This window comes from Balaenoptera borealis, assembly GCF_965194805.1.
Source record: "Balaenoptera borealis genome assembly, chromosome: 11".
Lineage (NCBI taxonomy): Eukaryota > Metazoa > Chordata > Mammalia > Artiodactyla > Balaenopteridae > Balaenoptera > Balaenoptera borealis.
In genome coordinates, this window is record NC_138868.1 from 87,340,587 (window position 1) to 87,345,745 (window position 5,159).

General features: G+C 47.6%; 1 long non-coding RNA gene across 1 annotated transcript in view; it reads right to left on the reverse strand.

The window, feature by feature from the left end:
• LOC309606495 overlaps window positions 1-4,725 on the reverse strand; it is a 29,316-nt gene extending 24,591 nt beyond the window's left edge. Inside the window, exon 1 of the long non-coding RNA XR_014231889.1 lies at window positions 1,317-4,725. This is a non-coding gene — a long non-coding RNA (uncharacterized lncRNA). The remainder of the gene's footprint in view (window positions 1-1,316) is intronic.
• Window positions 4,726-5,159: the final 434 nt, after the last annotated feature.

A 5,159-nucleotide genomic window follows, 5' to 3' on the forward strand; every position in this document is an offset into this window, starting at 1 on the left:
CTGTAAATTAAAAAAAAAAACAAAAAATCATTTACTACTTACACCTATCTACAATATGCAAGGCACTCCATTTGGGCTGGGCTGTATCAAGAAGTATCTGACTCAATCAAATTGCTGCTTGGGCAGCTCCATTTGGATGACCCCCTGGCACGTTAGACGCCACATGGCCAGCACACTACTCCTCATGTGTCTGCTCAGATGAGCTCCATCCTTTATTCCTTTTTCCCAGTTAAAGGCACCAGTGTGCACCCAGTCACCTGAGCCATAAACCCAGTATTTATTCTAGACACTCGTTTCTCCCTGACTTTCCATGTTAAATCAAGTATCACATCCCACTAATTTCACCTCCTAACCCTTTCTCCAATCTCTCAGCTCCTTTCTATTTCTCTTTCTTCAATTGTTACATTCCTAACTGGTGCATTTAAATCTATCTGGGAGAAAGGGAAGACTAAAAATAAGGCGGGGGGAAAGCAGTTGGAAGTTGCTACTTGGTGCCCCTGCCTCCAGGCCTGCACCCCTCCATTTCAGACACCCCACTACCACCACGCCACCCCCTGCTTAGAACTCTACAAGGATTCTTCAATAGCTAAAACAATAGTAGTTGTTGGTTTTTTTAAACTTTAGAAAATTTCTTTTTCAAATAACCCCAACACATAAAAGAGGTAAGAGCCAAGATGCTCTGATGAGTGTCTCGCTTGCTCAGTCTTGCTTCTTATCCCAAAGCACCATGAAAGACTCCAAGTGCTCCCATAAACACAGTTTAAAAGCTCACAGGAAATGTCCAAGCCACTTAGCATGGCTTACATAGTGTTCTATAACCTGGCCCTTGGCCATCTCTCCCATCCCACTTCCTGCCACTCTCTCCTTCACATTTTAGGCTCCAGTTACACTGGACTGCATGAGATTCTTCCCAGACATCTGATGCTTCATCTCTCCATCCCCTTGCCCTTGCCTATTGGAACCCTCTGCTTGGACCATCTTGCTCTCTCCACTGGCCCCATCAGCTGCATAATTCCATCAGTCTCTCCAGACTCTGTTCAGGCCTCGGCTCTTACCAGAAGCTTCTCTGAACCCTGAAACAGGGCCAGCTGTCCTGACTCTCTGTTCCCTGAGTCCCATGGCTGTAACTCAACCACACACCTATACTGGATTATGTGTTGTCTTCCCCAGGAGACTGTAAGCTCCATGAGGATGCAACTGTGACCCATTCATCCCTCTCCTTGGCTCCTAGCACAGTGCCAGTGCCTGACACTCAGTGGATGCTCAGTAAACCTTTGCCATGCTGAGCAGTGGAATGAAGACCAGTGTCCCCTTACCTTCAAGTAGACTGTGCAGACCCTGCTGAGCTGCCCTATGGTCTCAGTGATCACAGAATATCCCTTCTGTCCCATGGCAGGAGACTCAGGTACATCGGCACCCTCTCCAGGGTGTCCAGCCTGACCCGCGTGGGCCCTGATGGACGGAAGGCTGCTCCGCTGGCTCGCTCCCTGACAGGCCTAAGGGAAACACCAGTTCTGATCACAGATACAGTGACACATCAAATTCCTTGGGCGTGAGGCCAGCGAACAGGGCTGGCGAGCAGTGGAAAGAGACTGTTCCAAGACTTTCATCAACATGTAGCTTTTCTGAGGACAAAGATGAGCGATGAGGCAGTTGCTTCAAGAGGCAGATACAGAGCTTCACCATCCGGCTTGGCTGACAGGAGTGAGTCAACCAGGCACTTGATACAGGAGGTTTAGGGGACAAAAAGCCCCTCGTCACCATGTACTCTGGGGGAGAAAGTGGCTAAATAGGGGTTTCATAATAGTTGTGGAAAATGATGATGTTATAGGCTGAATTGTTCCTCCCCAAATTCATATGTGGAAGTTCTAAGCCCCAGTATCTCAGAAGGCAACTGTACTTGGAGGTGGGGCCTTTAAAGAGGTAAAATTAGGGTGGGTCTTCATCCCATATGATTGATGTCTTTCTAAGAAGAGGACATTTGAACAAGGCTATGGGTAAAGAGGGAAGACCACGTGGAGACAATGGGAGAAGGTAGCCACCTACAAGCCAAGGAGAGAGGCCTCAGAAGAAATCAACCCTGCTGACACGTTGATCTCAGACTTCTGGCCTCCAGAAGTGTGGTTTAAGCCCCCCAGTCCGTGGTACTTTGCTATGGCAACCCTAGCAAACCAATGGGTACAATGTGATGAGGGGGCTCAAGCCTTCTGGGGCTACAGCCCCCTGAGTGCCACTATCCTCTTGGAGGGTTTCCGGATGCCCTACCCCCACGAGGTTGTCTGCTCTCACAGCACCTGGTGCTTCTGGCTTGGCTCCCATCACACTCTAATACAAGGCCTGTATTTTTTACTTCTCTGTCTCCCTAACGAGACCCTGAGCTCTTTGAGGGGACTGTGTCTCTCTTATTCCCAGTGCCTGGCACAGAGGCGGTACCCTATCAATAAATGTTTGTGGGATTGATGAATTGGAGCTGGGCTCTGCCTAGGTGTTTGCCATCAGTTTCTCTCTCCAGCCCTTCCACCTGAGGCTGCTCCTTAAATTGACCTGGCTTGGGGCTCTCAGCTGCCCCTCCTCTCCAGCTTCGAAGGCCACTGGCAGCACTGGTAAACAAGCCTCCAGCCGGAGGAGCTTTGGGATGAAATGGCCTAGATGGGGGGAACAAGGTGATTGGTCCCTGTCCTTCCAAGCACTGTGATTGGCTGTCTGTCTGAACGGGCTCCTGTGATTGGCTCCCCAAGCAGTAAGCGAGGTTCATGAATCCCTTCCCTCTAGGTGTTTCCTGCTAGCTTTCTGGCTGGGAGAGGGGCTGCTGTCTCTGAGCTTGCTCTGTTCTAGTCAGTGTTTGCTGCAGCCTCTAGGTGCAAAAACTGCTCACAGCCGGAGCAAACAGCCCCTTCCTAGACCTGCTGAGAAGGGGATTAGCTGAGGGTCGGTAGGGGTCTAACACAACCTCTTTTTGTTGGGTAAACACCATAACTATTGATATACCTGCTCTCTGGACTTGACACCTTTAACTCAATACAGAAAATCAAACCTCCTAGCAGCAATTCGATTCTAGCCACTTCCCTCGTTCTTCTTTTCCTTCGGTTTCCCTCCTGGGGTTCGACCTGTATTTTCCATTTTTTTCTGCAAGTTGAAAATGTAGGTTACTGGCTGGCTGCCAAATCAGGAAGAACTGGTAGTTAGAATGAGTGGATCTCCCACCCTTCTCAGCCTAGAAATGTTCCTTACTGTTCCAGAAGCTCCAGTAATATTTGGGAAACCATAGTGATAATAATAATTATTATTATTTGCGTATTGTAGCTGCTAACAGTTTACACATTATAATAATTCCTCATGCAATTTTTATCTTACATGAATGGGCATTATGCCATTTGTCCTCAAAACCCTGATGCAATTTACATTTTTTGATTCTTATTTTACTTTTTGAAAATAAGGATAAACCTTGGTTGGGAGGTTAAGTGACTCGGCCAAGATCACAGCCCTAGGGCGGAGCTGGGATGCATCGGGATTTACAGACCCATTAGGGGAAGAAGAAGTGTGTCCACTGTGGAGAGTGATGTGTTAGTGGGAGGAGGGAGGTTATTCTACCAGGTTTAATTCCGTGGGCTGGAAATTCAACATCCAGCCTCCTTTTCTGGCCCAGTTTCCAAGAAGTGTTAGCTCCGCTCACTCCCAAGGTGGGCTTGTCTCTGGTCCTTGAGTCGTTCCTGCCCTGGACAGTTCTTGGGTGGGTGACAACCTGTCTGTGGTCAGTGATGGCAGTGGTCAGCAGGAAAGTGTCTTCCCTTCTTCCCGCCTGCCTCCTTGCTTCTCTTCTGCTCAGTGATCTCATAGAAGCAGATGAAGGTGACGACACTGGTTTACCATTTCTTCACAAGACTTTTCCTGTGCTCCCTGCCCCTGCTCCACTCTACTTGAGTGGTGGGGGGGGGGGGGAATCCCTGGAGAGGAGTTCTTAAGTCATTTATTTTTAATAGGATTTAAATAGCTGATCTGGCATAACTGTGTCTCAGGTACCAGAAAGTTTTCTAGTTCTTTCTGGACCTTCTCTCATGCAAGGTACCTTTTCTGTTTCTTTGTTTTAATCTTGTGAAAGTAGCACCAACTTTAAAAAAATCGAAAAATTACTTTATAGAAAATGGGAACTAGGTTGAGTAAATGGATCTATATGAAGGAAAATAGTGGTGCATAAGTTTTCATTTCAGGGACTCTAGAAAACTGAAAAGTAGCCACCCCGCCCTCGTTTCCCTCAAGTTTGATGTGCTGGGTTGGTGCAAAAGGAAGGCATCATCTTTGTGGACCCTCAGGTGCTGCAGGGCTTACTTAAGGGCATCTGTGTGTAAGAACATCCTTATACAGTGCTTGATGCAATGCCTGGTACCTAGTAAGTGCTCAGGAAATGAGAGGTATTATCATTATTAATAAAAATGAGACAATGCGGGCTTCCCTGGTGGCGCAGTAGTTGAGAATCTGCCTGCCAATGCAGGGGACACGGGTTCGAGCCCTGGGCTGGGAAGATCCCACATGCCACGGAGCAACTGGGCCCGTGAGCCACAATTACTGAGCCTGCACGTCTGGAGCCTGTGCTCCGCAACAAGAGAGGCCGCGATAGTGAGAGGCCCGCGCACCGCGATGAAGAGTGGTCCCCACTTGCTGCAACTAGAGAAAGCCCTTGCACAGAAACGAAGACTCAACACAGTCATAAATAAATAAATAAATAAATAAAAGAAAGTGAATTTCTTAAAAAAAAAAAAAATGAGACAATGAAAGAAAAATATTTGATTTGTCTCCTTGTCTCCGAAACCCCTGAAATTGACTCTTTTATTCAGGGTTTATGTTGTCCGTCTCAGGAGAGAAGGTATCTCTACTGACTGTCAAAGTGAGACCTCTTGGGGGTTGGGGCAGGGCAGGGGTCTGGCTCCTGAACCTTCCATGGTACGGCAGTTTGCGTGATCACTCTGAGACCTGCTTTTTTGTTTCCAGGTGTCTGGGCTGAGACTTCATTGCTAGATTGAATCTGAGATTTTACTAGTCACTGTGTCAAATGGCTGCTGAGAGTATGTATTTGTTCCTAGAGTTACTGCAACAAAGCACCACAAACTAGATGACTTAAAACAGCAGAAATGTATTCTCTCTCGAAGTCTGGAGACTAGAAG